Source organism: Lepidochelys olivacea (assembly GCF_965140295.1).
Source record: "Lepidochelys olivacea isolate rLepOli2 genome assembly, chromosome: 1".
Lineage (NCBI taxonomy): Eukaryota > Metazoa > Chordata > Testudines > Cheloniidae > Lepidochelys > Lepidochelys olivacea.
Genome location: NC_140411.1, coordinates 74482396 through 74499035, shown reverse-complemented (window position 1 = coordinate 74499035; position 16640 = coordinate 74482396). Strand labels below are relative to the sequence as shown.

Sequence of the window (16640 nt, the reverse complement as noted above, 5' to 3'; positions counted from 1 at the left end):
TACATTGCGTATATTAGATTTAATGTTAATTAGAATGACACTTTATTATGTATTACACTGAGTGTACTGCTGATTAATATTTTTGTAATAGGTATGAAACCAACAGATTTCCTCCCCCATTCAATTATGACAATATACTAAAGCCTCTTGCACTTTCCAATGTAAGTATTTTATTGAAGAATATATATATATATATATATATATATATATATATATATATATATATACACACACATATATATTCCTTTTTCTCTTGCATCTCCTCTTTGTGTCATTTTCTGACCATTGGAGCATGCTTACTGGGCTTGATGTGTGAATCAGTAATATACTGCTGTGCAGTTTTGTTCATTTCTGGTCCACTGGAATTTTTCTTGTAAATATGCAATTTCTGGGCACTTTGTGCCGAAGGAGAACATGGTCCAATATGTAGTGTTGCCAGTTCTTACAATTGTTAGTGTTTTGTTCAAAGCTCCATCTGCTGAATTCATGCTATTGCATGACAATTTCAGCTTTCATTTTATTTAGGAAAAGTAAATTTCTATCTCATGGTGGCAAAGAAAATGTTGAAAACATGAAGTACTGTAAATGCACCCTAAAGGCTGGGGGAAAAAACCCAAAAGGTAATGAAAAAGAACCCAACATTTATTGTTTTAGAAAAATTCATTTTGGAGTGGGGAGATAGTCTCATGATTTTTGAACATTTGGAAGTAGCAATACTGCATATTTGCGGGCTTCTTTGGAGAACTTTTCCTCTGTGTGGTGTACGTGGACATAAAGGGGAGAGTTCTGGCCCCATTGAAGACAGTTGGAGTCTTTTAATTTACTTCACTGGGATTAGGATTTCACCCATCGTATGTCTGAAACTCTGTTCTTCCTTTCTTGTATATAGGGGTAGAAAATATGATGACTACCTGCTATCTATGCTTCTACAGTCCCTGTACACTCACACTTCCATTCACCACTATATGTGTAGCAATTGCAGGATCAAGTTCACAAAAAAGTTCCCCTTCTGCCACAGTCATGTAAGCCAAGAAAAAAATATTTGTTTATTTTCATCCTGGGTGGAGTTAATGAACCAGATCCTCAGCTGGTATAAATCAGCATAGCTAATTGGCCTGAAAAATGATTGCTGTTCCACCATTACTGGGACTTATGCACACACTCACATGCATGCCCACACATGCACATACACCTAACGCTCCACCTATTTTCAAGGTATATCCTGTGAATCTAGCCAATTTTTATATTGATCTTGCATTTCTTTTTTCATGGATGCCAAAGGAATTTGTGGTCATTAATGAGTGCAGAATCGAGCCCTACAAAATAACAGAGGGAAAGAATGTGTTTTTTTTTCCATATAGTCTCCAACATAAAATAATTAAGCAATGTAAAGCAGAAATTGTGTCTCTTAGAGATGCCTCGGACAGATTACAATTATCTGATTGCATTGCTGTGTGGTTGACATTGGGATAAGAAAATGGGCAGTGTTTTTTAAGAACGAATTGCTATTAAACAATGTCTAAAACAGCCATAATTATGTATTGTGAATGATGTTCTTTGTAAATCTCCTTCAACAATAACACATCACAGCAGGTGTTCTAATGATCATAATGATTATGATGATGCAAAAATTGTAATCAAATTTGTGATTATAGAACTGTGTATATCTCTTTTTCTTAACATACATATAATTATATTGAATCCTCATAACAAATAATATTTTTTTAATTAAAAAGAGCTCTAACGTTTCCTCAGTCCTTCCCACTGATAACTGTCAGTGTCATGCCTTTGCCTTTCTTGTATCTATTATATCTTTCACACCATCAAATTCATTCCAGTCTATGATGGTGTCTTTATATACCTGTGTATGTGAGTCCAAGGCAGAAAGTGAAATTAGAAGATTATATGATTGGGTTTTATTTGTTAAAATGTTTATGGAAGAAGAGTGTTACAAATACTTATTGCAAATGTGTATTTACAGTGGAAGAATTTACACGGTTATATTGAAATCTCTTCGTGGGTCTGGCAGACAATCAGGAGCCAGAAAAAGTATATGACATAAGAGACCTAATCCCATGGACCCTAATGAAAGTAGTCCATGGACTGAAATGTGTCCACTTGCACTATACATTTACATTATAAACAATCCTGCCAAGAATTACACGAGCTCATCTTTATATGCACTGAGTGGAGGAGTCCCATGGAACTCACAGAACCACAAACTAAGAATGTCCATGAGTCATTGTACGCTCAGGACCTACAAAAAAATCTGTAGAAAATTCACAAAGAGAAAAAAGGGTAAAATTGTCAAATACATTGTTTCTGTAAACATTTTACTCAGATTATAACTGAAATTTGGAATATGTATAACAGTGTGTAGCTTCCTGCTGCAGATGCTACAGTGCAATCTTTGTCTTCTACACACTGAAGCAGGGTAATGTGGGAGGAAAGAGAACACATTTTTGTGGAGGTTTTGTTTTTTTTTAAGTGGCAGGTTGACAGCTCAAGGTTTTGGAATGTTTAGTCCCAGCAGAAAGGAATCAGTGGGGCAGAGAACAAAAAGGTACTCAGTAAACACAATCTGTCACACAGCTGTGAAGTTTACTGCATTGATATGGTCACCACATATTTGTGTCTGTGCTATCTCTTACATAACATATTTTCATGAGATGGTCTTTTATGGTTAGATATTTTCATGAGATGGTCTTTTATGAATGGTAATGGGCTATCCTTCCACCATTAGCTGTGTTGCAGGTAGGCATGGTTTGAGAGAAAAGCTGGAGGTATAGCACTGAAGCAAAGTGGTTTTGATGGGAGGTGCAACCTGTTGTCTATAAGCCAGTTGCTGCTGTGTTAGGGCTAGCACTTATGGTCATATTAAAAATGTGTAGGATTTTTAGATAATGTGGTCTCAACTCATTCCATCAGATAGCCTCAATGTTACAGTAGTTTTAATTAAAAGAGGGAAGGCAGCTGCATCATGGGATTCTCTACCCATGGTCCAGCATGGGAAATGTAGTCCAGCCAAGATGGTCCCACAGAAACTGTGGCAGCATATCAAAATCAAAATACTTAGTTTTCAACTGAAATATTTTGGGGGTTTGAACATTTGTTTTTTCAATTAAAAATGAAAATTTCCACAGGAAAAAAAAATTCCTTTTGTTGAAAATTTAATTTTCTGCTCAAAAATAGTTTTATGCGAACATTTCCACCAGCCCTAACATGTATATTATACATTTTATCCTTGGCTGATACTCATTCAGACAATTGGTATCTCACTTCTGTTCTTGTTCAGCCTATAATAGTGTCGGATCCATATTTTGAGGAAGTGGGTGTATATACCATTGCAACAGTTGACATTAGAAGATTCTACAGCATTGCAAAAGTTATAAAACCTTCTATTTTATACTATGTCTCCTTTCATGTAAAAAATAAAATCTGATAAAAAGATAGAACTATGAAAGAACCATTAGAGAAGGTATTTATGTTTCCCACGAAAACCACAGGCATGCCACATACCTTTCTCCAATTCTTGTTTTGCTACAGAGTTAGAAAAAATGAAAACTAAGGTATCAAAAATAGCATCAATAACCCCTCCCCCCACCATATGACAAGTTCCAACATATTGCATTAGTGAGAGAATAAAAACAAGGAAGGAAATTGCAAACATTAAACACCATCAAATCTATTAACTAAGACAAATATTTTGCTTCACTCTTAAACGTGAAAGTCAATTGTACTGCTAGATTCTAATAAGTGGATTTTCTATTTTGCCAGTTGTTTCTGTTCACAATATTTAGCCACCCAGTGACTAATTTGTGCCAAGTGGCATTTCTCCAAGAATATGATATTTCCAGTTCTCTGTTTACTACTTTCTGGAGACCGATAGATAAAAATATAGCAGGAAGTCATTGTACTTGCAGATAGAGGAGCATGTCTATGATACTCAGACTAATTCAATTACAGACCAAAAATGTAATGGATAGCAACAATTTATTAGTGGTAAGGTGAAAGGTAGAGGAAAAAAATTGTTTAGTATTAGGAACCCAGAGAAAAGCTAACTTTGGAAGACAAGGTTTAAGAAAGATTAAAGAGAATGGTAAATGCAAAAACTAAAATGAGAATTTTTCTAGACTAAAAGAAATAGCTGCAAAAATAAATAAAACTAATAAAATAAAAATAGTAATCTCCTACAGTTTGAGTAGCAAGAAACATATAACAAGAAAAACAATTTAATAAAAAATGGCCTTTTATTGACCTAAACGTGGCAAAAACAAGAGAGAATCAGAAAAACCAAGAGCAGCAAATGCTGCCTTTACCACAAACACTTTTTGACATCTAGAAAGCAATTTTACAAATATTTGGAAAATATGTAATTTTGATGTTCTGCTTAATATTTCTATTTTGTTTCAGACAAACTGTAAAAGAACTAGTACCAGTAGAACTAGTTTCACCTATAAATTTAAGTACTGAACCTTTAGAATACTGTTACCTTTAATTGGTCTTAACATATTTTTTGATACCTGGAGAGGATTCTTATGAAGAATCTGAAAATAGCAAAATAGAATTAATTAAGCCTTTCCCCTCAACATATCCAGCCATTGCCCAATATGTGGATACTAGATGCTTAGCAAAGTTCTCTAGATTTTCAAATCCTGCTTTTTAAAATGTTATAGAAATTTAGTCATTATTTTTTTTAAATATTATATATATAGATATATATATATATATTCTCTTTAGGTTTTGGCTCCAAAGTTTTATAGCAATATTGATCTTCATGTCAAAGAATCATTAGGTTGCTCCAAGACCACTTGTTTTCTGTTGCTATGTAAGTGCAGCCTCTGGAAAAAAATATTTTAAGGAAATCATACTTGAATTACAAGCAAATGAAAAGAGGGAAAGGCAGAAGAAGGGATTTCATTGACTCTACAATCAATAATATTTGACCTTAACCAGTTGTTTAATTGGTTGGTTCTTCAAATCTGTAAAATGGTGGATTACCCTCCCTGCTTAGAGAAGCTGTTTTACAGCAACTTTGTGCATTTGTATTGATCAGGGCCATGCACCAGGTCATGATTACCATTTAATGGATAGTTCGGTTAGAAGAATTAATTTAAGTGTTTCAGAGCACTGTGACCCTGTAATAAATTGCCAAATGGAATTGGCGCAAAAATAACAGTTTTATTCTGAAACTGCAGCCTGCTGGAGCCACAATAGCATGAAGCAATTTATAAAATGGTGTTTCCAAATTGGTGATATTAAAGATGATCTGAAAAAAGTAGCAAGCATTCACAGATGGCAAGGTTCTGCTGAGTGAACCACAGAATCATAGAATCATAGAATATCAGAGTTGGAAGGGACCTCAGGAGGTCATTTAGTCCAACCCCCTGCTCAAAGCAGGACCAATCCCCAACTAAATCATCCCAGCCAGGGCTTTGTCAAGCCTGACCTTAAAAACTTCTAAGGAAGGAGATTCCACCACCTCCCTAGGTAACGCATTCCAGTGTTTCACCACCCTCCTAGTGAAAAAGTTTTTCCTAATATCCAACCTAAACCTCCCCCACAGCAACTTGAGACCATTACTCCTTGTTCTGTCATCTGCTACCACTGAGAACAGTCTAGAGCCATCCTCTTTGGAACCCCCTTTCAGGTAGTTGAAAGCAGCTATCAAATCCCCCCTCATTCTTCTCTTCCACAGACTAAACAGTCCCAGTTCCCTCAGCCTCTCCACATAAGTCATGTGTTCCAGTCCCCTAATCATTTTTGTTGCCCTCCGCTGGACATTTCCAATTTTTCCACATCCTTCTTGTAGTGTGGGTCCCAAAACTGGACACAGTACTCCAACTAGACATGGAGCCATTGATCACTACCCGTTGAGCCCAACAATCTAGCCAACTTTCTATCACCTTATAGTCCATTTATCCAGCCCATACTTCTTTAACTTGCTAGCAAGAATACTGTGGGAGACCGTGTCAAAAGCTTTGCTAAAGTCAAGGAACAACACGTCCACTGCTTTCCCCTCATCCACAGAGCCAGTTATCTTGTCATAGAAGACAATTAGATTACTCAGGCATGACTTGCCCTTGGTGAATCCATGCTGACTGTTCCTGATCACTTTCCTCTGTTCTAAGTGGTTCCAAATTGATTTCTTGAGGACCTGCTCAATGATTTTTCCAGGGACTGAGGTGAGGCTGACTGGCCTGTAGTTCCCAGGATCCTCCTTCCCTTTTTTAAAGATGGACACTACCTTAGCCTTTTTCCAGTCGTCCGGGACTTCCCCCAATTGCCATGACTTTTCAGAGATAATGGCCAATGGCTCTGCAATCACATCGGCCAACTCCTTTAGCATTCTCGGATGCAACACATCCAGCCCCATGGACTTGTGCACGTCCACTTTTCTAAATAGTCCCAAACCACTTCTTTCTCCACAGAGGGCTGGTCACCTCTTCCCCATGCTGTGCTGCCCAGTGCAGTAGTCTGGGAGCTGACCTTGTTCGTGAAGACAGAGGCAAAAAAGCATTGAGTACATTAGCTTTTTCCACATCCTCTGTCACTAGGTTGCCTCCCTCATTCAGTAAGGGGCCCACATTTTCCTTGACTTTCTTCTTGTTGCTAACATACCTGAAGAAACCCTTCTTGTTACTCTTAACATCTCTTGCTGGCTGCAACTGCAAGTGGGATTTGGCCTTCCTGATTTCACTCCTGCATGCCCAAGCAATATTTTTGTACTCTTCCCTGGTCATTTGTCCAATCTTCCACTTCTTGTAAGCGTCTTTTTCGTGTTTAAGATCAGCAAGGTTTTCACTCTGAAGCCAAGCTGGTCACCTGCCATATTTACTATTCTTTCTACACATCAGGATGGTTTGTCCCTGTAACCTCAATAAGGATTCTTTAAAATACAGCCAACTCTCCTGGACTCCTTTCCCCCTCATGATATTCTTCCAGGGGATCCTGCCCATCAGTTCCCTGAGGGAGTCAAAGTCTGCTTTTCTGAGGTCCAGGGTCCGTATTCTGCTGCTCTCCTTTCTTCCCTGTGTCAGGATCCTGAACTTGACCATCTCATGGTCACTTCCTCCCAGGTTCCCATCCACTTTTGCTTCCCCTACTAATTCTTCCCGGTTTGTGAGCAGCAGGTCAAGAAGAGCTCTGCCTCTAGTTGGTTCCTCCAGCACTTGCACCAGGAAATTGTCCAAAAAGAAGTCGCAATACTTTTGCTTAGCTCATCTTCCTCAGTTTCATGAACATGATACATGCGTACCCGTGTATACATACGTATTTAATTGTGTGTTTATCTACACAGATGTGTTTGCATGCCCATGTGAGTATGTATTTCCATGGACACTCATGGGTGTGGGGTTGTGCACAAGTGTGCATCTGTATATTTATACAAGCTTTTGTGTAGATGACATCCATTTTCCATCCATTTTCCTAAACTTATTCTTACCAAGTATCTAGTTTACAATAAGGCACTAGTTCTTAATTTCCTTCTGCTGACAGCTGATATTAAACAAAATAGTAACATTTTTGACAAGGGCACTTTTTCCAAAAGGCCCTGAGACACCTGTCACTTGTTCTTTGCTCATTTATTTCATTGTATCAAGTTTAAAGCTATCGTTGCAGCCTGTGAATAGGAAGTAATTTGATGATATACATTACATATTGTTTGGACCTTGGCTTTGAGGGTCATATACTTCCCTAGACTTCAATCATATTTCTCATTGACATTAATGGGGGTTCCTCTGCTGATTGAGTCCTTAGTGAGGAATCCAGCAGCATGAAGTCCAGATAACTTGGATGATCTTTCTGGCAATACTGAAACCCTAACAAGAGTCCACTTCAATTGAGGGAGAAATGTGGTTTGCAATGTATACATTCAGTACACAATTAGTTTACCCAGGCTTATCAATAATACAGTAAAAAGGTATTCAGTAATATCCCAAAGGAAAATAATATGCTGAATATCTTTTTAATAAAACACTGTCCACTGTTCAGTCATATAAATTCCCCACTAAATTTTTTTTTTACTTCAAAATCCAGTGCATCCCCTTTAGCCGTTTCAGATGAAAGAGAAAGTAATTGTGCAAATTCCTTATTATTTATTGAGTTCACATTAGCTTAAAATTCTTCTTAGTTCAAAACTATTTTCTCTAAGATAGAGGAGCAAACCCCTGAGCCAAATCCTCTGTATAAATTCAATTCACATTACTATTTCTCAGCCAGTGTGGCAATACTGAGTTTATACTCAGACTTTTGAGCTCCTATGTCATGGTGTATCTTTTAATTAAATTCTCTTTAGTGGATTATGATTTGTGGAAAAAATGATGGTATGCTGAGGGAAGTACAGAACGACTAGACTGGAGAATATACCACAAAGGTGTACAAGACAAGTAGCAGAAGGCAAATTTCTAGACATAATACAGTTTCAACAGGCTGCATTTGGGGGCCAATACATTCATATTGAATTGTACGTTCATATTGGGGTTCAGTACAGTTGGCTGCTAGAGTTCAGTATATTTATATCAAGAATAATCTTCTGAAAGAGACTGTATCACTATGTTTGTGTGCATAAGAACAAAGTCACTGAATGTTTAATACTCATTTTTTTCACTGGAAAGACTACGTGGTAGAGTTCTGGCAGTGAAAAACTTCCTCTTCTCAATACAAGTAGTGGGCATAGCCGTTTTTTGTCCCACAAATGCCTTTTTCTTTGTTGATCATACCTTTTGATTCTGGGGACATTTTTCCCAGGTCACCTTTTAAACTATCATCCTGAAGCAGATAAGTGTTATGAATTGTTTTCACTTCCTAGCTGGTATTCATGACAAGGTATTTCATTACATTGTTTTCTTTTGGAAGTTATCTCAAACTTTTCCGAGTAAAACAATTTCCCCCCTCCTTTAAAAATAATTGAATAAATATATTTCAGAAAACACTTCTTGGCAGAACAGTGAAGGTTAGCCAGTAATTCCAGGAACTGGATGGAATGTCTCATAAACCAGGATACTTTTGCATCAGTAATATTTAAGGTAGGACACACAGTTGGAGGAATGAAATTAAAATCCAGTAAAGACTATTTTCATTAGTTGCTCACTTTTTGTGGCCTATTCATCTCCATTGCCATCCATCCATCATTAACATTAACATTAAGTTTTCCATGACAAGCAGTAATAAATATTTGGTATGTGTACTACATGTTGTCACATAGTGCCTGATCCTGTGCCATCAAAGTCAGTGGGGATTTGCAAAAGGCTTCAGTAGATTCAGGATCAGGCCCATCATTTAGGGGTTAAAAATAAAGATTGGTTTATTAGAACAAGGATTCTGAGTTATCATAAAATCAAAGATAAACTGGTCATTTTTTTAAAAAAATATCGAAGTGAAATTACTGCTGTTTTCAAGACTCCACTATGCCTTTCATATCGTATGTATCATAGATGGCCATCTTAGTGCCCAGCTATTACTTGATACTGGTTTAAAGTCTGAAGTGACAAAGTTTTAGCAGATTTATTTTAAAATATATATTGAATGAATGCAGATAAGGCTGAACTATTAAACAAATTGTTTTCCACAGCAGCTTAAATGGTGAATACACAGGAACAATACAGTAGGATTTCCTTTTTATTTCTGGTTATTCAAACCTATGTAACCCTTCTGCCAGGTGGAGCCAGCAGCAGCCAGGACTGGGTTCAATATCTAAGGGTTCCTTTCCATCAGTCCAACACAGAACCAGCTCAAGCCCCCACCCAGTAACCTGGGAAAATTACACATCACCTCTGGGTGCCTCTGAGAGGCAATACTTCCCCACTTGCAAGCACAGAGTCTGAGTGTAGAAAATATTTTTTTAATAAAAGGAGGGAAGTAACTTGGCATTAATTTGGAAAAACACCAAACAGGGTTCATAAACATAAACTATGAGTAAAAGAGCCAGCCTAAGTAGGTTGGGCAGTGTCCTATTTCCCTCAGGTTCTTAAGTCCAGCAACCCGAAAGTCCCCTTCACATGCCCGACCCTTCTCTGCACCTCACTTACAGTTGCTGCCTTTGGTCAGTTTCCACCCAGAGTTCAGAGGTGCATCTGCAGAGTTCACCTCCCACCCTGGGTGGAGGGTAAAGTGGGGAGTAAGAGGCAACTTACTCACTCATCATGCCGCTCTGCCGCCGCCCTGCTGGCCCACCAGCCACCCCTGTCAGCCACTTGTTCCTGCTGGCCGCCCCTGTCAGCCAGTCTCTTAGTGATTTTAGCTCTGTGCAGGAAACAGAGTCCTGCCGCAAGTGATTTCAGCTCTTAGTGATTTCCAGCTCTGGGCAGGCAGGGCAGAAACACAGTCTTATCACAACTGGTTTTAAGCTCTGATTGAGCAATTAAAATAACAAAAGAGGCTCCTAATGAAGCCTGTTTAGCTCTATTCTTTGAATAGTGGGCTGGGGAACAGGTTAAACCAGCCTAAGGAGGACCCTTGAGAGTGTGTAGCCTCCTGGCTGGTATTCCTGCCCCTGCCCCTCTTACTTTCATACTTACTTTTACTTGTTTTACCAAAGTTCTTTAAATTGAAAATGACTCTCTCCTTTGGGACAGGTTAAGCACAGTCCTCCTTTTCTGTATTCTCACAATAATTACAAACATTGGTAACCATATTTCACTACCGCTGAATTCAGTACTAACATAATTTGTGACCCAACACCAGCCAAGTTGATTACAATGAGCAAAACACTGCTCCATCAGCTGAATAGCTAGCAAATCTCAGCAAAGCAGGAGCAAAGTATTTACATAAACACACCTAGGGTCTCTTCCCTGCTCCTAGCTAGCTGTCAGGGAAGCATTCATTCAGACCCTGCTTACACCTAGCATATAACACTTATGATACAAATCAAGTAAAATCACACTATCAGAAAGGAATAATTTGCATCCAGCCAAAATCACATAGCCTTCACCTTACATTACTGCAGGGTCTCATCATAAAACACCGCAATAAACTTTTTCTCCAGATGTAATATTAGAATTTTGTGTTCTCTGCACAGTATACTTTATTTACAATGCATTCTTTTTAATAGTCACTGCTTTATAATACTTGTATTTGCTGTTTGACTTCAATTCCATTCGTCTCCATGGTGTGTTCATTAAAGACAGAGAGCTATGTCCGTTTGATTTCTAAATTCACAATTATAGAGTCTAATGTGAAAGAAAATGCATCCGATGAAGTGAGCTGTAGCAAACAAAAGCTTATGCTCTAATAAATTTGTTAGTCTCTAAGGTGCCACAAGTACTCCTGTTCTTTTTGCGGATACAGACTAACACGGCTGTTACTCTGAAACCTATCTTTAAGCAAGTGGCTATGATTTTGTGGTGATGTTCTGTGATTTTTTTTGAAGTGACAGAGTAGTTTTAATGTTTGTATAGGACTCTTTTTTGTGCTTAAAATATATTTTAAAAGCATGTGTAGAAAGAATACATCAATATTTTTCTTTATAATACAGTAAATATCCCTCAGATTTACTTCTAAATGCAACCGTTTTGTTGAGGACTTTTCCTGCTCCCAATCAAGCCAGTGGAAAAAAATATATATTGACTTCAGGGAGACCAAGATCGGAATCTTAGGTCCAGATAATGTGCTCTCCTTGCTGAAGTATGGAGGAGCAGGCAGGAAGTTTCCCTCCGCCCTGCTCAGCTACTCAAAGACAAAAGCAGTCCCTGGCTTTCCTATGCTATGAGGTATACAAATGACTACTTCCTCCTGCCACCTTCTGGGGAGAAAGCTGGCACCTCTCCCTCTCTGCATTGGCTGAATACTCTTGGCACACTCTGGGGGGAACGTTCTGTGCCAGTGTAATAGTTAGTGGAACATGCACACGTACTTATGCTGTGAGCGGCACTGAGGAAACTGCCTGCTGAGGCATATTTTCCCAGACACACGGAATGAAAGGCAAGGTACAAGGGATGTGGTTTAATTAGGCTGCAACTTTATTAACTTAACTCATCTGGGATCTATCTGAAAATGGCTTGTGCAGTACAGGTCATGATTCCTTCCTTTATCATTTTCTTCGGGTGAAGGCTGCTGTCAGCTCACCACAGCTGGTCCACAGCCCATTGCTGGGACCTCACCAACCTCCCCTCATATGAGGGTGAAGAGGCAAAGGAAAGGGGTTTTCTTCTCTCTCGACCAGACATTTGGAGCCCCAGCCCCATTCTCCTGCTTTTTTAGGAAATGCCGTCTCCTAAGACCACTTCCAATTCTGGTTGATCAAGGAACTGGACCCCTATAAAATGAATGCTTGCAGTGGACACATGTCCATTTATTTACAAACAGAGAACAGTTGCCAAGACAGAATAAAAAAGCAGCTGATTAATCAGCATGCAGCTTTCATCTTGAAGGGCCTCGCTGCCTGGACCTTTTTAATGTTTGGAAGATTGGCCTTGTGTGAGAGAGATGTCATGTGGAAATGCCTGTGATAGCTCTGTAATTAGGAGAGGGACAGTAACAGGATTAAATAACTCTGCATGATAGAACAGAGAACATGCATGACTGGGAAAAAGTTACAGCGCTTTTTCCCTTTGGGATAAAGTGAGAGAAAAGCTTGCTCTGGTACTTTTGCTGAGTTGTGGCACCTTGAACCATATCTCCTGATCTACTCACAAGGTCTCTGAGCTGCTCTGGGGAAGGTGTGAAAACGCACTACATCCTGGCCAATCTGTCAGGGGGTGGGGGACATCCTTCCCAGTTCCAAAAAAATGACAAGCACAAGCCCACAAAAACCTGGCCCTCCACTAATGCCAGGAGTTGGAGGGTGGGAACATCTAATCCAGGGGGCTCAGGTGAGGGAGGGACAGGGTTTATTTACCCTCCCTCAGGTGTGCAGAGGTCACTGGCTTACCTAAGGCCCACCAGCTCAGGTGATACCTATCTCTCTCTCCCAGCCACCGCCTTCCAAAGCCTCAGGGTGAGAGGACCCTTAAGGGAGTCACTGCCCTTTTTTCTCCACCTGTCTAGACAAAGCCCTCTTGCCTTTCAAGATGAGGAGTTGCTCTTCTGATGGTGTGGTACTGCACCTAATTAAGGGAGATGGCTACATGTCCCAATCTAGCCCTTAGAATCTAGCCTTTAGCCCTACATCACAATCTAGCCTATAGTATTTTATTACCTAATCCAGTAAATGTATGAAAATAATAACAATGCAAAGTGAGAAGGATGTGAAGCTTCAGAAATACATGAAACTATTGCCTATTGTATGCAAGAATAAATAACCCTCAGCAGGTCTATTTTAAGGAAATTGAGTTTTTTTCCTCCTTCTAATTCTAATTCTTTCCTGATTTTATTTTTTGGAGGGAAGAGAAGTAAAAGAGTGAAAACTGACTCAGCATTTCAACATGAATAATTAAAGCGGTATGATTTTCAATACCCTCAATCCACCCAAAACTGCAACTTTAAAACTCATTCTCAGATATTTTATTAATAAATTATTTGTTTGGCTTATTGATTGTTGGCCCTTAAATTCAAGGATAACAAGATACTATATAGGAGAGATAGCAATATAAGGTATCACGCTTATTGTGTATTTAAAGCAGTTCAAGTAAGTTTGTGGTTCTGATCACATTCACATCAGTGGAAATTGGAAGTAACTCCATTGACATTACTGGAGTTTGACCAGTGTGAGTTCGAAACCAAGCCCTGTGACTGAGTAGCCAGTAGCTCAACTATACATTCATGAACTTTATCCTTTTGTATCCTAGAGACTAAGCAATTTATTTTCAAATAAAATAATCTAGCATAAGCTTTTGTGAGCTACAGCTTTGGTTAGTCTCTAAGGTGCCACAAGTACTCCTTTTCTTTTTGCAAATACAGACTAACACGGCTGTTACTCTGAAACCTGTCATTTTGTATCCTACTGTTTAGCAATGTTCCAGCAGCTCGGAATTACCAGGTTGCAGGGCAACATGGCCATGTGCCTTCTTCCCCGCGATATGTCCCTCTGCTAGTAGGTGGAGGAGACATTGTAAGAGCTACTAAAGTGGCAATACATCACCAAAGGATCCGTTTACACATGGGGAAACCTGAAGTGGACAGGTTTAGGAAAGCTTTGTGTCACCAGAATGACTAAAAGGAGAGAGAAGGAATCTGAGGGCTGGGGACAGCCATTAAAGGTGAACTTGGGCAAGTCACTTCCCCTTTTCATACCTCACTTCCCCTGCCTGTAAAATGCGGTGAATGATGCTGTCCTCCTTTGTAAAGCACTTTGAGATCTATTGATGAAAAACCTCCTATATGAGGTAAATATTATCATTATTATTATTATTAAAGTCTGCTGGCTAATTAGCACTAGCAAGGGGCCATGATACTACTCTGTGAGCACCCAACATGGGAGTCATGGGACCTGAGGCATAGAGTGACTAAGTGACTTGCCCGGGGTCACAATGGAAATCTGTCATGGAGCAAGGAGTTAATCCTGAGTCCTAGGCTAGGTCATAAGCACCGTGCTAACCTTTCTATCTGGAAGATGATGGATCTACTTTTAGTTCAAACCACAAAGGAAAGAGGGGATGAGTAGGGGCTGGGAAGTAAAAAATTGAGGGGGCTGAGGATAATTGTTCTTTATATATAGTATTATTTGACATTAATTTTCAATATTATGTATTTAGCTAGCTCCCAAAAGTGCAGTGGGCACCTAATGGATGTTTAGTATACTGAAGATATTTATCTTCATAAGCATCAGATATCTTGTAAATGACAGAATACGTCACACCTTTGTGATTAGATATTGCAGGGGTCTTGCCCTCTGTATTTTGATCTTACATACCATATTTATCATCAAGAAACTGTAAGAATGAACTTCGAGCCACAGCCATGATTCTCTGGTTTAGCAAAGTGTTTATCTTTATAACATATGAATATGTTATTTTTTTCCTTCACCACATCCTCAAAAACAAAGTACTTTATTTCGCTACAACAGGACTCCTATGAGCATGTTCAGTGACAGAGGAAATGCTTCAGAGAACTTCTGTAAGTCCACAAAAATTGTGTCAATATCGGAGCTCTATAAATCTGACCCTCATAACTATGCTATCAATAATTCAGATAGCGTAAACTAACATTGGGTCTTAGCAAAAGTTATAACGTTTATTGTTATGCTGTGATGGATGGATTTTTATAGTAATGTCAAAAACTGATATTGATTCGTGAAGGTTTTGCTACTTTCAAAATAAACAACCTTCAACTTGCCTTCAAAATTGGTAAAAAATAGTTTCACTTTTCGGGATTGGATGGATATTTCTAAAAGCACATTTGCTGATACTTTCCATACCCACAAAATATGTACACTGGCAGTTTGCATGATTTACAACAGGGGAGATTCAGTCTGCATGAGAAATCATTGGAATAAATATTACAGTGGCTGGCTGCACTGCATAGAAGATAATCCAAGGTGAATGATGACCAGAAGCGTGTGATGTGAGTTAAATTATTTACCTTTTACATATAATTATTTTACATCCCTTTGTGGCATGTATGCAGTATGATGCATGTGGTGAGTTTTAAATACTGTATGTATATATTTGTCCCTGCTAAAAAAAGGAGAAATATTGTATTCTGTATTAATTGGATATATTTGGCTAAGCTTTTAAATGTGACAAATGGAGACATGCCAAACTAACTGAAAATAATTCTGGCCATCATTGAACCACAGTGGCTGCCAGTTTGCAGACGATTTTCTAGTTTTCTTGGTTCTGTCACATTTCTTTCATGCTAGCTATTTACCATCTGAATAGGGAGAAAGTACCCTGAGCCGTAAATAAACGTATTCATCTTCTAATATGACAGTTTCGGTGAGGGGCTTGTGTTATATCGTGTCACACATCATAAACCAACCTGAGCCTCTGTAATAGCATAGATTGCAGACAGGTCCCTCCAAATAAGCAACAATGAAAGTGCTGCTGGAAGCCTTAGAACACAGTTAATAAGCAGACAAACTTTCAGGCCGCCTTATCATTTTCTCATGTCGGAATGAGGTTTGTTTTAGACGAGCTCATTCTCTTCAGGACACCTGAAAGTGTATTAATGACAGAATACGCAACGTATCCCTGTGGATGCAACAGGAGAAGGCTTTGTTGCTTTGTGAATGTGGTCCAAAGCAGCCTTATGCTTCTTAATTTACAGGAAATTCAGGGTAAACCATTTATTTACAAACAGAGAACAGTTGCCAAGACAGAATAAAAAAGCAGCTGATTAATCAGCATGCAGCTTTCATCTTGAAGGGCCTCACTGCCTGGACCTTTTTAATGTTTGGAAGATTGGCCTTGTGTGAGAGAGATGTCGTGTGGAAATGCCTTTGATAGCTCTGTGATTGAGAAAGGGACAGTAACAGGATTAAACAACTCTGCATGATAGAACAGAGAACATGCATGACTGGGAAAAAGTTACAGCGCTTTTGCCCTTTGGAGTAAAATGAAAGAAAAGCTTACTCTGGTACTTCTGCTGATAAAATTTGCTTTCTGGAACATGACCAAGTCCCAACATATATCATCTGTGAGAAATAGTGCAATCAAAAGATTGTGTTCCTAAATAGGCTTGGAATATCTTGGCAACTGCTAAGGAAATACAAATAAGGAATAGTGCCCTCCTAGCTCGACCCTTAAATTATGCAGCTGTTCATT

The 16640-nt window shown here is 38.8% G+C and overlaps 1 protein-coding gene across 5 annotated transcripts in view; it reads left to right on the top strand.

Annotated features, from left to right (window-relative positions):
• The window catches only part of PCDH9 (protocadherin 9), a 915728-nt gene that overhangs the window by 866255 nt on the left and 32833 nt on the right, over positions 1–16640 (top strand). The window lies entirely within an intron of this gene.